This window comes from Triticum urartu, chromosome 6A, assembly GCF_056163025.1.
Source record: "Triticum urartu cultivar PI428250 chromosome 6A, HENAU_Tu73, whole genome shotgun sequence".
In the NCBI taxonomy this organism is placed as follows: domain Eukaryota; kingdom Viridiplantae; phylum Streptophyta; class Magnoliopsida; order Poales; family Poaceae; genus Triticum; species Triticum urartu.
The window spans coordinates 424,219,280-424,239,066 of NC_141878.1; positions in this window are offsets into that span (position 1 = coordinate 424,219,280).

A 19,787-nucleotide genomic window follows, 5' to 3' on the forward strand; every position below is an offset into this window, starting at 1 on the left:
CAATTGATGTCAATGTAAGGAGTAGGGATTGCCATGCAACAGATGCACTAGAGCTATAAATGTATGAAAGTTCAACAAAAGAAACTAAGTGGGTGTGCATCCAACTTGCTTGCTCACGAAGACCTAGGGCACTTGAGGAGGCCCATTGTTGCAATATACAAGCCAAGTTCTATAATGAAAAATTACCACTAGTATATTAAAATGACAAAACAAGAGACTCTCTATCATAAAGATCATAGTGCTACTTTGAAGCACAAGTGTGGAAAAAGGATAGTAGCATTGCCCCTTTTTATTTTTTGGGCCTTCTTTTTTTATTTGGCCTTTTTCTTTTTTTTCTTTTTTCTTTGGGACAATGCTCTATTAATGATGATCATCACACTTCTATTTATTTACAACTCAATGATTACAGCTCGATACTAGAACAAGATATGACTCTATATGAATGCCTCCGGCGGTGTACCGGGATGTGCAATGACTCATGAGTGACATGTATGAAAGAATTATGAACGGTGGCTTTGCCAACTACATGATCATGCAAGGCAATATGACAATGATGACGCGTGTCATAATAAACGGAACGATGGAAAGTTGCATGGCAATATATCTCGGAATGGCTATGGAAATTCCATAATAGGTAGGTATGGTGGCTGTTTTGAGGGAGATATAAGGAGGTTTATGTGTGATAGAGCGTATCGTATGACGGGGTTTGGATGCACCGGCGAAGTTTGCACCAACTCTCAAGGTGAGAAAGGGTAATGCACGGTACCGAAGAGGCTAGCAATGATGGAAGGGTGAGAGTGCGTATAATCCATGGACTCAACATTAGTCATAAAGAACTCACATACTTATTGCAAAAATCTACAAGTCATAAAAAACCAAGTATTACGCGCATGCTCCTAGGGGGATAGATTGGTAGGAAAATACCATCGCTCGTCCCCGACCGCCACTCATAAGGAAGACAATCAAATAACACCTCATGTTTCAAATTTGTTACACAACATTTACCATACATGCATGCTACAGGACTTGCAAACTTCAACACAAGTATTCCTCAAATTCACAACTACTCAACTAGCACAACTTTGATATCACTATCTACATATCTCAAAACAATCATCAAGTATCAAACTTCTCTTAGTATTCAATGCACTTATATGAAAGTTTTTATTATGCCTAAAAGCAAATTGCCATGTTGTTCTAAAGGAATCTCAAGCTAATATAAGTGAAGCATTAAAGATCAATTATTTCTATAAAATAAAACCACCACCGTGCTCTAAAAGATATAAGTGAAGCACTAGTGCAAAAACTATATAGCTCAAAAGATATAAGTGAAGCACATAGACTATTCTAATAAATTCCAATTCATGTGTGTCTCTCTCAAAATGTGTGTACAGAAAGGATGATTGTGGTAAACTAAAAATCAAATACTCAAATCATAAAAGACGCTCCAAGCAAAACACATATCATGTGGCGAATAAAAATATAGCTCCAAGTAAAGTTACCGATGAATGAAGACGAAAGAGGGGATGCCTTCCGGGACATCCCCAAGCTTAGGCTTTTTAGTGTCCTTGGATTCTCTTTGGGGTGCCTTGGGCATCCCCAAGCTTAGGCTCTTGCCACTCCTTGTTCCATAATCCATCAAATCTTTACCCAAAACTTGAAAACTTCACAACACAAAACTTAACAGAAAATCTCGTGAGCTCCGTTAGCGAAAGAAAACAAAACACCACTTCAAGGTACTGTAATGAACTCATTCTTTATTTGTATTGGTGTTAAACCTACTGTATTCCAACTTCTATATGGTTTATAAACTCTATTACTAGCCATAGATTCATCAAAATAAGCAAACAACACACGAAAAAACAGAATATGTGAAAAACAGAACAGTCTGTAGTAATCTGTAACTAACGCAAACTTCTGGAACGCCAAAAATTCGAAAATAAATTGCTGGTCGTGAGGAATTTATCTATTAATCATATTCAAAAATAATTAAATAAATATCACTCTCCAATAAAAAATGGCAGCAATTCGCGTGAGCCCTAAAGTTTCTGTTTTTTACAGCGAGATGAAAAAGACTTTCCCCAAGTCTTCCCAACGGTTCTACTTGGCAGAAACACTAATTAAACACCAAAAACACAACCATAACAGAGGCTAGATAAATTATTTATTACTAAACAGGAGCAAAAAGCAAGCAATAAAAAATAAAATTGGGTTGCCTCCCAACAAGCGCTATCGTTTAACGCCCCTAGCTAGGCATAAAAGCGAGGATAGATCTAGGTATGTCATCTTTTAATTTTTTAGCGGAGTCATGCTCGAATCTGGGAGGTTCTTTATGTTTCCCTTCATATTCAGAAATTTTTAGATATAAAGAGTCCAGCCGCTTATTACAAAGATTGATCAACATATTCATGCGGTGAAGTTTCCCGCTAACACTCTTAAGAGGTTCAAGAGATTTTTGTAATATTTTCGTTACTTCGCAAATTTTCTCAAAAACTTGGGTTTCTTCCTGGGTATGATGAGGCCCCTGTTGTTGAGGTAGTGTTCCCACTATTCCCTCTATAATTTCATGTGCAATACTGGGATCAATTTCGATAAAATTTCCTTTGGCAACGCAGTCCTAGAGTTGTCTATGGGACATATTTAGTCCAACATAAAAATTGCGAAGCAAAATTCTAAAATTCACCTCTAGGGTGCAATTACGATAAGATTCCATCATCCTAAACCAAGCATCTTTTAAGTTTTCTCCTTCTCTTTGTTTGAAGTGAAGAACCTCAAACTCGGGAGACAAAGGAGCGGATAAAGGACTAGCCATAACGACGAAGCAAGCGGAAAAGAGGTGAATGGAAAGAGAGGACGAAAGGAAAATAGGGCGAATAAAATGGCGAGGGTGAAGTGGGGGAGAGGAAAACGAGAGACAAATGGCAAATAATTTAATGCGAAGGATAAGAGTTGTGATGGGTACTTGGTATGTCTTGACTTGGCATAGATCTCCCCGGCAACGGCGCCAACAATCCTTCTTGCTAGGTCTTGAGCACTGCGTTGGCTTTCCCTTGAAGAGGAAAGGGTGATGCAGTAAAGCAGCGTAAGTATTTCCCTCAGTTTTCGAGAACCAAGGTATCAATCCAGTAGGAGACCACGAGCGAGTCACCTCGTACCTACACAAACAAATAAGAACCTCGCAACCAACGCGATAAAGGGGTTGTCAATCCCTTCATGGCCACTTGCAAGAGTGAGATTTGATAGAGATAATAATAATAAGATAAATATTTTTTGGTATTTTTAGGATATAGATTGAAAGTAAAGATTGCAAAATAAAATAGATTGGAAACTTGTATGCTGGGAAATAGACCCGGGGGCCATAGGTTTCACTAGTGGCTTCTCTCAAGAAAGCATAAGTATTACGGTGAGTGAACAAATTATTATCGAGCAATTGATAGAAAAGCAAATAATTATGAGAATATCTAGGTATGATCATGTATATAGGCATCACGTCCGTGACAAGTAGACCGACTCCTGCCTGCATCTACTACTATTACTCCACACATCGACCGCTATCCAGCATGAAATTAGAGTATTAAGTTCATAAGAACAGATTAACGCCTTAAGCAAGATGACATGATGTAGAGGGATAAACTCATGCAATATAATATAAACCCCATCTTTTTATCCTCGATGGCAACAATACAATACATGTCGTTTCCCTTTTTGTCACTGGGATCGAGCACCGCAAGATTGAACCCAAAGCTAAGCACTTCTCCCATTGCAAGAAAGATCAGGCCAAACCAAACTGATAATTCAAAGAGACTTGCAAAGATAAACCAATCATACATAAAAGAATTCAGAGAAGATTCAAATATTGTTCATAGATAAACTTGATCATAAACCCACAATTCATCGGATCTCGACAAACACACCGCAAAACAAGATTACATCAAATAGATCTCCTAGAGATTCAGGAGAACTTTGTATTGAGATCCAAAGAGAGAGAAGAAGCCATCTAGCTACTAGCTATGGACCCGAAGGTCTGAGGTAAACTACTCACACATCATTGGAGGGGCCATGGAGTTGATGTAGTGGCCCTTCGTAATCAATGCCCCCTCCGGCGGAGCTCCGAAAAAGGCCCCAAGATGGGATCTCTTGGGTACAGAAGGTTGAGGCGTTGGAAATAGGGTTTCGTGGTGCTCCTGGATGTTTGCGGGGTATATGGATATATATAGGAGGAAGAAGTAGGTCGGTGGATCAACGAGGGGCCCACGAGGGTGGAGGGCGCGCCCATGGGGGCTACGCGCGCCCCCTGCCTCGTGGCCTCCTCGATTGATTCTTGACGTCCACTCCAAGTCCCCTGGATCATGTTTGTTCCAAAAATCATGCTCTTGATGGTTTCATTCCGTTTGGACTCCGTTTGTTATTCCTTTTCTACGAAACACTAAAATAGAAAAAAACAACAATTTGGGCTAGGCCTCCGGTTAATAGGTTAGTCCCAAAAATAATATAGAAGTGTAAAATAAAGCCCATTAACATCCAAAACAGATAATATAATAGCATGGAACAATAAAAAATTATAGATACGTTGGAGACATATCAATGGAGAGCATGACTACACCACTAGAAGGAGTAGAACTACCTTGCCTGCGACAGGGCATCCCTTCCCGAGAAAGAGTCATAGCGCTGGCCGGAAGTACTCAAGCAAGATTAAGAAACCTAAACCGTCGTTGAGAGGGTTGTCAAACGACGTCGTATTGCATGATTCGTTCGTGTACCCTAAAGTAACCGTACCATATGTATGTACTCTAAACCACGAGAAGAATTTGTGTCGTTGTAAATATTTATATTATGCATGTCGTCGCTCAAAATGCCATCCACGAATATGTGGCCGACCCTATTTTAAAAACGTAGTGTTGGCATTGGCAACATCACCTGCGGCAGCACTAACAATGAACAACAAGGCTTCATTATACCCCCTGAGGGTGAAAATGACCTCGTTTTCACTTTCTCCCCCCATCTTGCGTCGCCGCCCTACCGTCCACCGTCGCCCCCGCCATGCCACCAGCCGCCGTTCCCGTCGCCTCGCCCTGCCGCCCTCGCCCCCGCCTTTCCTTCCACCATGCCACCGGCCGCCCGCCCCCGTCCCCACCCCACCCCGCCTTGCCCCCCAACGATGTCCCGCCGCCGCCACCCCACCCCCCCCCCCCCCGCCCCGCTGTTTCGCTGCACAACTCATCATGTCCGGCCTCCTCCGCCGGTGTCCCACTTGGTCCGGATGTTATAATTAATTAAGACCTCCCTCTACCAATTTATTTTCATATAGAGTTGTTCTAGTGTTCATATTATTGTGATGAAATGCACACATTATGTGTACCTGTCAATTGATGAAATGTATTATATGTGTGCAAAATGTGTTTAATATATATATATATGATAATTGTGAATTTATCGAATTTTTTGGTGTGTGCTTGTTTTACATATATATTTGTGATATTACACGTTGCTCTCGGCAAGTGTCTCGCGATATGTTTCATTTTTGCAGGGAATGTCTATAGAGTTGCCAATCTTTTCGCGAAACATAGATTTAGTTCCATTTTGTCAAATTTCTGGCACTCAATATATATGTCTAGTTTTTAGCAATGCTCATGCCGATTTTTATGTTGATTTTAATTATATGAATGCAACACAAAATGGAAGAGTGCCCCTACTATTGCCACACTAGGGGAATGTGCGACGATCCTCTGAAAGTGCAACTATCCCTAGGTGGTTTTGGTAATTCCTAACAACATATAGCTCATTGAGCTAATGCTATTCCAAGATTAATATTTCAGGAAAAGCTCAATGATTGGCATGGCATGGATGAGGAATGTGGACCCCTCAAAAAATTAAGGACAAAAAGATTGTCTCAATCTCAAAGCTCAAGACTCTACATTTTATATTTTAGTGATCCAAGATCACATTGAGTCTATAGGAAAAGCCAATACTATCAAGGACGGATGAGGTGTTGCTTAATGGCTTGCTTGCTTCATAATGCTTAATGATATGCTCAAAAACCCTCAACTACCTTCCCACATCCACATATGACCTAAACCAAAAGTCAAACTCGGCCCCACTGATTCTTTCTATCTGGCGCCACCGAGTTCAGATGTCATAGCCACTGCCACAAACCCTAGGCAAATCGGTCTCACCGATAGGGATCTCAGTCTCACCGAGATGGGGCTGTAATCTCTCTGTTTCCCTTCGTAACGTTTCAGTCCTACCGAGATGAGCGATCGGTCCCACCGAGATTGCAATGTAAACTCTCTGTTTCCCTTTTGTAACATTTCGGTCCCACCGAAATGACCGATCGGTCCCACCGAGTTTACCTGACCAACTCTCTCGTGAGCTTATTACCAAAATCGGTCCCACCGAGTTTGTGTAATCGGTCACACCGAGATTATGTTATGCCCTAACCCTAACCATATCGGTCCTACCGAGTTGCATCTCAGTCCCACCGAAAATCCTAACTGAGGAGTCCTAGATTAGGGGGTGTTCGGGTAGCCGGACTATACCTTCGGCCGGACTCCTAGACTATGAAGATACGAGATTGAAGACTTCGTCCCGTGTCCGGATGGGACTTTCCTTGGCGTGGAAAGCAAGCTTGGCGATGCGGATATTCAGGATCTCCTACCATTGTAACCGACTCTGTGTAACCCTAACCCTATCCGGTGTCTATATAAACCGGAGGGTTGTAGTCCGTAGGCAATCAACTCCATACACAACAATCATACCATAGGCTAGCTTCTAGGGTTTAGCCTCCTTGATCTCGTGGTAGATCTACTCTTGTACTACCCATATCATCAATATTAATCAAGCAGGAGTAGGGTATTACCTCCATCGAGAGGGCCCGAACCTGGGTAAAACAAAGTGTCCCCTGTCTCCTGTTACCATCCGGCCTAGACGCATAGTTCGGGACCCCCTACCCGAGATCCGCCGGTTTTGACACCGACATTGGTGCTTTCATTGAGAGTTCCTCTGTGTCGTCGCCTTTAGGCCCGATGGCTCCTTTGATCATCAACAACGATGTAGTCCAGGGTGAGACTTTTCTCCCCGGACAGATCTTCGTCTTCAGTGGCTTCGCATTGCGGGCCAATTCACTTGGCCACCTTGAGCAGATCGAAAGCTACGCCCCTGGCCATTAGGTCAGGTTTGGAAGCCTAAACTACACGGCTGACATCCGCGGGGACTTGATCTTCGACGGATTCGAGCCATAGCCGAGCGCGCCGCACTATCTCGACGGGCATGATATAGCTCTGCCACCGAACAGCTCCTGAGAGGCCGCACACGCATCGGTTCCGACCATTGATTTGGAGCCTACTGCACCGATCGAGGATCAGCGGTTGGACGCTGCCTCAGGGGCTGCGATCTCAGAGGCGATTGAGCCGAACTCCAGCCCCGCACTCCGCACGGCCCGTGACTCCGAGGAGCCGGATTCCTCTCCGAGCTCTGAGCCCCCCGCGCCCCTGCCGATCGAATCCGATTGGGCGCCGATCATGGAGTTCACCGCCGTGGACATCTTTCAGCACTCGCCCTTCGGCGACATCCTGAATTCTCTAAAGTCTCTCTCTTTATCAGGAGAGCCCTGGCCGGACTACGGTCAGCAAGGTTGGGATATGGACGACGAAGAAATTCAAAGCCCACCCACCACCCACTTCGTAGCCACTGTCGACGACTTAACCGACACGCTTGACTTCGACTCCGAAGACATCGACGGCATGGACGATGATGCAGGAGACGAACAAGAACCAGCACCTGTAGGGCACTAGAAGGCCACCTCATCATATGACATATATATGGTGGATACTCCAAAAGATGGAGATGGCGATGGAACAGTGGGGGATGACGCCCCCAAGAAACAGCCGAAGCGCCGGCGTCAGCGGCGCCGCTCTAAATCCCGCCAAAGCAAAAACGGTGATTTCGGCACGGGAGATAATACCACCCCGGATAGCACCGAAGAACGCCCACCTCAGCAAAATTCGACACAGGAAGATGGAGAAACCAGCCCTCATGAGAGAGCAGAAGACCGAGAGGTCGAGGATGATAACTATACGCCTCCCTCCGAAGACGAGGCTAGCCTCGACGACGACGAATTCGTCATACCATCAGACCCCGACGAAGAAGAGCGTTTTAAACGCAGGCTTTTAGCCACGGCAAGCAGCCTCAAGAAAAAGCAGCAACAGCTTAGAGCTGCCCAAGAATTGCTAGCTGACAGATGGACTAAAGACCTTACGGCCGAACAGTATGAACTCGAACGCCCCTCCAAGAGTTACCCGAAGCGCAGGCCGCTACCCCGATAAGAGGAGGAAGCACCTACATCACTAGCGCATGACATGGCAGACCGGCCACCTCGCGGCCGCGACAGAGAGGCCTATCGGCCCTCCACCCAAGCCATACCCCGACGCCGCTCAACTAAGGCACGGGAAAATGCGCCCGACCTGCGAGACATACTGGAGAATAAGGAAAGACAAACAAGATCGATATACGGATCGCGCAGGTGCCCTACGCCATGTGACAATGATCTTCACTCCGGATACAACAAATCCGGCCGGGCCGAACACAACAGACATAACTCCTCCGAGCTGCGTCGTGATATAGCCCAGTACAGAGGCGCCGCACACCCGCTATGCTTCACGAATGAAGTAATGGATCATAAAATTCCAGAGGGTTTCAAACCCGTAAACATCGAATCATACGATGGCACAACAGACCCGGCGGTATGGATAGAGGATTATCTCCTTCACATCCACATGGCACGCGGCGATGATCTACACACCATCAAATACCTCCCGCTCAAACTTAAAGGACCAGCCCGGCATTGGCTCAACAGCCTGCCAGCAGACTCAATCGGTTCTTGGGAGGACCTGGAAGCCGCATTCCTCGACAACTTCTAGGGCACTTACGTACGACCGCCGGATGCCGACGACTTAAGCCACATAATTCAGCAGCCAGAAGAATCGGCCAGACAATTCTGGACACGGTTCCTAACAAAGAAAAACCAGATAGTCGACTGTCCGGACGCAGAGGCCCTAGCAGCCTTCAAACATAACATCCGCGACGAGTGGCTTGCCCGGCACCTGGGACAGGAAAAGCCGAAATCCATGGCAGCCCTCACGACACCCATGACCCGCTTTTGCGCGGGAGAAGACAGCTGGCTAGCTCGCAGTAACAACTTATCGAAGAACCCTGGTAATTCGGATACCAAGGAAAAAAGTGGCAGGACACGTTGGAATAAGCAAAAGCGCCGCGTTAACAGTGACAACAATGAAGACACGGCAGTCAATGCCGGATTCAAAGGCTATAAATCCGGTCAGTGGAAGAAGCCATTCAAAAAGAATACTCAGGGCCCGTCCTGTTTGGACCGAATACTCGATCGCTTGTGCCAGATACATGGCACCCCCGAAAGGCCAGCCAATCACACTAATACGGATTGTTGGGTGTTCAAGCAGGCAGGCAAGTTAAGGGCCGAAAACAGAGACAAGGGGCTGCACAGCGATGACGAGGAGCCCAAGCCGCCGAACAACAATGGACAGAAGGGCTTTCCCCCACAAGTGTGGATGGTGAACATGATATACGCAACCCACATTCCCAAGCGGGAGCGGAAGCGTGCGCTACGGGACGTATACGCGATGGAGCCAGTCGCCCCAAAGTTCAACCCATGGTCCTCCTACCCGATCACTTTTGATCGAAGGGACCATCCCACTAGCATCCGTCATGGCGGCTTCGCCACATTGGTTCTCGACCCAATCATCGACGGATTTCATCTCACAAGAGTCCTCATGGACGGCGGCAGTAGCCTGAACCTGCTTTATCAGGATACAGTGCGGAAAATGGGCATAGATCCCTCAAGGATTAAACCCACAAGAACGACCTTTAAAGTCATTATACCAGGTGTAGAAGCCAATTGTACAGGCTCAGTAACACTTGACGTGGTCTTCGGATCCCCGGACAATTTCCGAAGCGAAGAGTTAATCTTCGATATAGTCCCGTTTCGCAGTGGCTATCACACCCTGCTCAGACGAACCGCATTCGCAAAGTTCAATGCGGTGCCGCACTACGCATATCTCAAGCTCAAAATGCCAAGCCCTCGAGGAGTAATTACGGTCAACGGAAACACCGAACGCTCCCTCCGTACGGAGGAGCATACGGCGGCTCTCGCAGCGGAGGTACAAAGTAGCCTACTCAGGCAATTCTCCAGTCCGGCCATTAAAAAGCCAGACACTGCCAAGCGCGCCCGGAGTAATCCACAGCAGGACCGCCTGACACGCTCTGAGCAAGCGTAGAAATGCGGCCCCAACCCCAGCTTTCGCAACATAGCGAAACCAGTACCTCGCGTACATAACTATGCCCTGGAAATACCATGGGCACAGGGGAAGGGGCACAATAACGGCACGCCCAAAATACGGCTTAAAACGTACTAGGGGCTGCTGGATTTTTTTTACTTTCAGGACTCCATACTTCGGACGACCTGTTCGGCAATTCGACTGCCGCACAAACGATACAAGATCTAGGGAGGCAGACAAGCCATGCCGCATTATGGAACTCCCAGGTGGTCTCTGTTACGAGCGGTATACCTGTTTTAAATATAATTCCGCGGCCTGCCCCTGGTCAGGACATACTGAATAGTCCAATATCTTTTGCTTACCGCACTATTTGTATCGTTTGGCTTTGATAAATAGCCTCTCTATAAACAATGCATAGCTTTTTGTCTATTTTTTGCATTACTCTCTTTTATATATGTTCATTAATGACATGTTGCACCCGTACACTGTGGTACGGCAAGTACGCCAGGGGCTTCAGTACCCTTTATTATGGTGTGAAAAGTCCGTACACTTTCACAAGTGCGGCACCCCGAACTTATAGCACTATATGCATCGGCTCCGAATCATGATTTGGGTCAATAGTTGTGTTTGCCCGGCTCCTATGTTTTGGTGCCTTACGTTCCGCTATATTGGCTAAGGTAGCACTAGGAGAACCACTGCGATTGTGCCCCGGTTGAGCTGGGTTAAGCACCTCAGTGGAGAAAGCTAACACTGACTGTCATGATGAGGCGAGAGACCGGTCGCTGTTCGAGAGGTTTTTCGAGTCCCTAAAGACTTATGCCGTTTCGAGCGAGGAGCTGGATAACCCCAGCCAAGGCGTGGATAGCGCCCCGAACTCGGTCTTCCGAACTAGGGGCTTCACCGAAATTTAAAATTATAAAGTTCTATGGCTAAGTGAGAGTGTTCAAGCATTATAGTCTGATTGCCTGGTTCGTCGTGCTGAGCACCTCCCTCGAAGGACCCAAACATGGGAAAAAGAGCGCACAGGTTTATCACCGAACACCCCAGCACTAGTGGCATGGGGGCAGAAGCCGACGACTGGCCATCTCTCAATTTTTGATAAACAGCCGCATAGAAAATAATATTTTAAATTCAATAAGCATTGCTTAGCGCACATGAACAAGTTTTCAGCGCACAGGATAAAATCGAGCGAGTTCATTCAAAAATTACATCCTTAGTACATTCATCCGCCACAAGGCGGGCACCCGCAAGAACATCCTTATAGTAGTTCTCTGGCTTGTGATGCTCCTTCCCCGGCGGCGGCCCATCCCTCACAAGCTTCTCACCGTCCAGCTTACCCCAGTGCACCTTTGCACGGGCAAGGGCCCTACGGGCACCTTCGATGCAGACGGAGCGCTTGATGACCTCGAGCCTTGGACAGGCCTCCACCAGCTGCCGCACCAGCCCGAAGTAGCTCCCAGGAAGGGCCTCTCCGGGCCACAGCCAAACTATGAAGCCCTTCATGGCCTGTTCGGCCGCCTTGTGGAGCTCGACCAGCTGTTTCAGCTGGTCGCTCAAGGGCACAGGGTGTCCGGCCTCAGCATACTGAGACCAGAACACCTTCTCCGTCGAGCTGCCCTCTTTAGCTCGGTAGAATGCGGCGGCATCGTATACGCTGCGGGGAAGATCTGCGAATGCCCCTGGAGAGCTCTGGATTCGGGTAAGTAACAAGTAGTTTACTTTCATATTTCTGCTTTGCATAAAGAATGCCTTACCCGCTGCTATCTTTTTCACCTCCTCCAACTCATGGAGGGCCTTTTGGGCTTCGGCCTTGGCAGACTTGGCAGTCTCAAGGGCCGCCGCGAGCTCGGACGCTTGGGTCTTTGACTCAAGCTCCAAACTCTCATGTTTTTTCATGAGTGCCTGAAGCTCTCGCTGCACCTCGCCGACCTGAGCCCCAAGTTTCTCTCGCTCGGTGCGCTCTGCGGCCGTCTTCTCTTCGGCCTCAGATAGCGCCTGCTTGAGGGTCGCCACCTCAGTCGTGGCCCCTACAATAAGCAGTACAATCCTATTATTTTTTGCAATCACGCCTCTCTATAGGCACCCTTTTCAGTAAGGTATTTCTTACCTTCTTTCTCCTCGAGCTGCCGCTTGGCAAGGCCGAGCTCTTGCTCGATCCGCCCGAGGTCCTGTTTCAGGACACCCACCTCCGCAGTCAGTGCGGCGGTGGATAGCAGCGAAGCCTGCATACGCATATTGACTCTTTATTGTTAGACTCCTGCGAAATTTAATAGATCCTCTATTCGGCTTTTCTTTCCGAACGCCAAACAGAGCATCAGGGGCTACTGTCTATGCGGTAATATTTTTACATATTTTTTACTTACCTCAAAGCCTGTTAGGAGGCTAGCGCAAGCTTCACTCAGTCCGCTCTTGGCGGACTAAACCTTTTGGATCACCGTACTCATAATAGTACAGTGTTCCTCGTCGATGGAGGCGCCTTCAAGCACCTCCAGCAGATTGTCCGGCACCTCTGGTTGGACGGAGGTTGCCGGCTTAGAAGGCTTGCTCCTCTTTGAAGGAGTTCGCCTGCTGCGGTCCGGAATCGTTGAAAATTCCGGCGCGGTGTCCGGCACCAAGCCGGACTTAGAGCCCTGGGGGGTCTTGTCCCCTTTACTCCTGGAGTCCGGGAGGTCGCCTTGCGGCTCCTCCAGGACCACCTCCTCCTGCCCCGGAGCTCGTTGCAACGCCACTTCGGCGTCATCCGCAGTGCGGGGGGAGACAACGGGCGGAACTGAGTTCACGTCCGATGAATCCAGGGAGCCGCTCGACGACTCGTTGAGTTCGGCCCGGGGCGGGCTGCATGATTGTATTCGACATTAGGGAAAGTTGTGCAACAAAAGGAATATCATGAGTTACTCTGGTATCCGAACACTTAAGATTTCGCCGGATGCCTGGCCCTGTCCGGCCACTCCTCTTCGTCCTCGTCGGCATCGGGGGCGTAGTCCGGCGGAGGGGTTTTCCTCTTCTTGGACCCCTCGGCCTTCCCCCTCGGGGCGGCCTTCCTTTTCTTTCCTCCCTCCGCTGGGGGGTGAGTTTTCTTCTTCCTCCTCCTCGTTTTCACGGGAGGAGGGCGTCTCGGACTCATCGGATGACGAGTCCGCCGACACCACGTTGCGGGCACTCCTCCGAGTCCCCGTGGTCTTCTTCTTCTTGGCCTTCTTTTCCGGCACCACATAAGGCGCCGGAGCCAGCAGCTTCACTAGTAGAGCTGGGGCTGGGTCTTCGGGCAGCAGAGCCGGACAGTTAATCGGTCCGGATACCGCTCGCCAAGCCTGTCAAAGGTAAGGGAGTTGAGATCCCGCATAGGGTTAAACTATGAAAGAAGCTGAACATCTTGTAAAAGGTGAAAATAGCTTACCTCGCTGGCGTGACGCTGCAAGCTGTATCCGCGGTCCTCGGAAGCGGATGAGGGAGCCGCGGCACCTTTGATTAGCACCTTCCAGACGTCTTCATACATCGTGTCAAAGAGCCTGTTAAGGGCTCGGTGCTGTGCGGGTCGAACTCCCACAAAGTGAAATCCCTTTGTTGACACGGGAGGATTCGGCGAACGAGCATGACCTGGACTACATTTACAAGCCTGATTGACTTGTTTACCAGGGACTGGATGCATGTATTTAGTCCGGTCACCTCTTTCTCGTTACCCCATGATAGGCCCGTCTCTTTCCAGGACATGAGCCGCGTGGGGGGTCCGGATCGGAACTCAGGGGGTGCGATCCAGTTCGGATCGCGTGGCTCGGTGATGTAAAACCACCCGGCTTGCCACCCCTTTAGGGTCTCTATGAAGGAGCCCTCGAACCACAGGACGTTGGCAATCTTGCCCGCCATGGCGCCACCGCACTCCGCCTGGTTGCCGCACACCACCTTGGGCTTGACGTTGAAGGTCTTGAGCCAGAGGCCAAAATGGGGCGGACACGGAGGAAAGCCTCGCACACGATGATAAACGCCGAGATGTTGAGGATGAAGTTCGGGGCCAGATCGTGGAAATCCAGGCCGTAGTAGAACATGAGCCCCCGGACGAATGGGTGAAGTGGAAAACCCAGTCCGCGGAGGAAGTGGGGAAGGAATACTACCCTCTCATGGGGCCTTGGGGTGGGGACAAGCTGCCCCTCCTCGGGAAGCCGGTGCGCGATGTCTTTGGAAAAGTATCCGGCCTTCCTAAGCTTTTTGAGTCGCCCTCCGTGATGGAGGAGACCATCCACTTGCCTCCCGCTCCGGACATTGCTGGAGAAGCTTGAGGTGGGAAGTGCGGGCTTGGGCGCTGGAGCTCGAGTGCGCAGGAGATGGATAGGCAAAGGAGGAAGAAGGCGTAGGTAAAAAGGTGGATCCTTATCCCCTTATATGGGCGGATGCGGTTGTGCGTCCCCACCTGCCTAATAAAACTCGCTTGCCTCCCAAGCGCCGTGGTAAATGGCGCGGTTAGGGTTACCCACGTCCGTATTGATGAGAAACCCGTAAAACGGGTACACGATCTCTGCCTTGACAAGACGTGCCAAGGAAACCGCCTCGCAAAACATGCTGAGGTGGAAAAGTAAAAACGATTCGAGTAAAGGACTTGGCTGTAGTGTGATAACACACTGCGGAATACATCAGCAGATTTGATTTGTGTTAATATTATTCTCTCTATGGCAATATGTGGAAACTTATTTTGCAGAACCGGACACTACTTTTGGTGTTTACAAATCTTCTATGAAGGACTTGGAGGAGGAACCCGCCTTGCAATGCCGAAGACAATTTGCGTGCCGGACTCGTCGTCATTGAAGCCTGGTTCAGGCGCTACTGAGGGAGTCCTGGATTAGGGGGTGTTTGGGTAGCCGGACTATACCTTCGGCCGGACTCCTGGACTATGAAGATACGAGATTGAAGACTTCGTCCCGTGTCCGGATGGGACTTTCCTTGGCATGAAAGGCAAGCTTGGCGATGCGGATATTCAGGATCTCCTACCATTGTAACCGACTCTGTGTAACCCTAACCCTATCCGGTGTCTATATAAACCGGAGGGTTGTAGTCCGTAGGCAATCAACTCCATACACAACAATCATACCATAGGATAGCTTCTAGGGTTTAGCCTCCTTGATCTCGTGGTAGATCTACTCTTGTACTACCCATATCATCAATATTAATCAAGTAGGAGTAGGGTATTACCTCCATCGAGAGGGCCCGAACCTGGGTAAAACAAAGTGTCCCCTGTCTCCTGTTACCATCCGGCCTAGACGCACAGTTCGGGACCCCCTACCCGAGATCCGCCGATTTTGACACCGACACTAACGGTCACTAGGTTTGCTAAATCGGTCCGACCGAGTTTCTCAATTCGGTCTCACCGAGATTGGTAAATTGTGTGTAACGGTTAGTTTTTGTGTGGTGGCTATATATACCCCTCCACCCACTCTTCATTCGTGGAGAGAGCCATCAGAACATACCTACACTTCCAATACACATTTTCTGAGAGAGAACCACCTACTCATGTGTTGAGGCCAAGATATTCCATTCCCACCATATCAATCTTGATCTCTAGCCTTCCCCAAGTTGCTTTCCACCCAAATCTTCTTTCCACCAAATCCATATCATGTGAGAGAGAGCTGAGTGTTGGGGAGACTATCATTTGAAGCACAAGAGCAAGGAGTTCATCATCAACACACCATTTGTTACTTCTTGGAGAGTGGTGTCTCCTAGATTGGCTAGGTGTCACTTGGGAGCCTCCGACAAAGATTGTGGAGTTGAACCAAGGAGTTTGTAAGGGCCAAGGAGGCCGCCTACTTCGTGAAGATCTACCGCTAGTGAGGCAAGTCCTTCGTGGGCGATGGCCATGATGGGATAGACAAGGTTGCTTCTTCGTGGACCCTTCGTGGGTGGAGCCCTCCGTGGACTCGCGCAACCGTTACCCTTCATGGGTTGAAGTCTCCATCAACATGGATGTACGATAGCACCACCTATCGGAACCACGACAAAAACATCCGTGTCTCCAATTGCGTTTGAATTCTCCAAACCCTTCCCATTACATTCTTGCAAGTTGCATGCTTTACTTTCACTGCTCATAGACTCTTTGCATGCTTGCTTGAATTGTGTTAAGATTGCTTGGCTTGTGCTAAGATAGCTAAAATCTGCCAAAGACTAAAATTGGGAAAAGGATAGATTTTTAATTGGTCAAGTAGTCTAATCACCCCCCTCTAGACATACTTTCGATCCTACAAGTGGTATCAGAGCTTTGGTCTCCATTTGCTTTGATTTCCATAGCTTTTGGTGGTCATAGCATTGGTTTCACAACCTAGGAGAGTATGGTGTCTAGCGAGGGAAATTACCACCGTAGAGGTCCTTACTTTGATGGCACTAATTTTGCTAGTTGGAAGCATAAGATGGAAATTCATATTCTTGGACATAACCCCGCCGTTTGGGCTATTGTGTGTTGGCTTGCAAGGTGAATTCTTTGATGGGAGAGAACCGAATCGTGAAGCTACCGCGGAAGAGTTGAAGATGCTACAATACAATGCTCAAGCTTGTGATATCCTCTTCAACGGATTGTGCCCCGAAGAATTCAACAAAATCAGCCGTCTTGAAAATGCAAAGGAAATTTGGGATACTTTGATTGATATGCACGAAGGTACCGACTCCGTCAAGGAATCCAAGTTGGATGTGCTTCAAAGTCAACTTGACAAGTTCAAAATGAAGGATGGTGAAGGTGTTGCTGAAATGTACTCTAGGCTTGCTCTCATCACAAATGAGATTGCCAGCTTAGGAAGTGAAGAGATGACCGATAGATTCATCATCAAAAAGATCCTAAGAGCCTTGGATGGAAAATACGATACCGTATGCACATTGATCAAAATGATGCCGAATTACAAAGATCTCAAGCCAACGGAAGTCATTGGAAGAATTGTTGCTCATGAGATGTCACTCAAGGATAAGGAGGAGCTCCATAACAAGTCAAGTGGTGCTTACAAAGCCTCATGTGAAGCCCCCACATCATCAAGTGAGAAACAAACTTTCAATGAAGAATTGAGCTTAATGGTGAAGAACTTCAACAAGTTCTACAAGAATAGAAGCAAAGAGAGAAGTTCCAAGTCAAGGTCCTACAATGAAAAAAGATCTTCTAGTCGAGAGCAAAACTGCTACAATTATGGAAGACCCGGACACTACTCCAATGAGTGTACGGCTCCCCACAAGAGAAGAGAAGATTCTCCCAAAAGAAGAAGTAGAAGAGAAGAATCACCATCAAGGGAGAGAAGGAGTAGGGATGATCAATATGGACGAAGACCCTCTTGGAGAAGCAAGGATTCGGAAAGGAAGGACAAATCATCAAGGAGCTACACAAAACGAAGACATCAAGATCATGTTGGTGAATTGGTATCCGGCTCCAACTCCGACAATGACTCCGAGAGAAGCTATCACTCCGACTCCGAATGTACTCAAGATGAAGGTGTTGCTGGTCTAGCACTTGTGTCAACCAACTCCTACGACATATTTGATTCACCAAATGAAGTAATTGGAAGATGCTTCATGGCCAAAGGTCCAAAGGTATCACACCCCGAGTATGTTGATTTCAATAGTGATTAAGATGACTTGTTAGGTGATGATGATTTACTTGTTGACAACTATAGTGATGAATACTATGATGAAACGAATGACAATGATAAGGAGAAGATTGAGTCTCTAACTAAAGAACTAAACACTCTTAAGTTAGCTCATGAAACTATCTTAGGAGATCATCGAGAACTTTTAAGGACTCGTGAGAAATTACGTTTTGAAAAGATCAACCTTGAGCAAGTGCATGAGTTCTTAAAAGCAATCAATGATGATCTTCGCAAGAAAAGTTCTTCTTACATTGCCAAGCATTTACTCTTATCCACTTACATGCCTCAAGTCAAGTCTAGTAACAAGAACAAGAAGGATTCTTCTTCTAGTAGTAATAATAATCATGCTAAATCAAACATTGTTGCTTCTAGTAGTTCTCTTGATTCCACTAATGATTCTCTTAGCCAAGTTACACTTGAGCAAGAAAATAACTTATTGAAGTGAATTATAGAGAAAGGTGTTTACAAGAGCCTTGCCGGGAGTAAGCAATTCGAGGAAATTGTACGCAAGCAAGGAAGGCACCGGAAGAATCAAGGTATTGGTTTTGAACGAAAGTTCAATGCCAATGGAGTTGAGTGGGAAGAAGATCAATACCCCAAGACGAAGTTTGTTCCTCAACAAGAGAAGTATGATCCTACTTCTTTCAAAGGGACACAAGCTCAAGATGATATTCCACCACAAGACCACAAGGAAAAAGGCAAGGACAAGCTTTAAAGAGGAAATTGATGCATTTGAAGAAGCTCCTAAGGCCTTGGTCAAGTGGATTCCCAAGACTACATCAAGTTCCACTTCATCAAGTACAACTACAACTCCGAGGATTCCCATCAAGATGGTGTGGATCCCGAAGAAGAAGAACTAGAGAGTTCTTGAGGGTGACTCCGCCAACATACTTCACTCTTATCATTTTGGCAAGAACAAGTGCAATCAACTTCCACATCTTGCACTAGTTCAAGGAGTCACAAACCCTCTTGTTGGTAAGACAAGGGACAAGGTAACCTAAAGCTTTCATAGACATCATCTTGTGTGTGCATCACTCTATGTCTATGGATATCCTTGTTTGTTCCTTGTGGGACTAACCCGTGTAGGTATTGAAAGTGCAACTCACTCCAAAGGATAGCTCCAAATGATCTACATCAACATTGAGCATCCACATCTTCAACATCTACATGAAGTCATCATCGACGAAACCCAAGGTTAGTTCATCCCTCTTAGGGGGGACCTCACATCTAGGGGGATCTTTACTCTAACAATTGAGTTAAAGCAACTCTAATGGTGTGAACACAACAACGCTTTATGTAAAAGTGGTAACCCACTTGTGCTTAAACGATGAGTATGACCTATGATCAAATGTTCTCATTTGACTCCTAAGTCAATATACTCATATATAGATGACCTAGTCATCTCAGATTGCTTGATAGATGCTAGAATTGTTTGTGCATGCTTTGCCACATATTTCATTCGTCATTTTATTGTGTGAGCATGTTGGTTGCATAATTTACTCATTCGAGGACATCCACTTGTTATTTTGATTGATTAGTTTCCTTTTCTTTTGGCCAAGTGGATGGACAAGAATGTCTAAGAACCTTCTCCAGCTATCTATGCTTTTCTCGTCTCAAACTCTATTCATGCTGCATCACAAAGTTTGATCAAGTCAGATTCAAACCACTCTCTGTGAGGAGCACTCGGAGTCCCCGATTCGTCATAGTCCTAAACTTCCAAAACTTCTTTGTGCGTTTCGGTCTGACCGATTCACCCATTTCGGTCATACCGAGATCACTAAGTCGATCTAGGTTTTCAATCTCGGAGCAACCGATTTGAACTTTTTGGTCACACCGAGCTGCAGCAACTGCTTGCAGTTATGCATCTCGGTGCCACCGA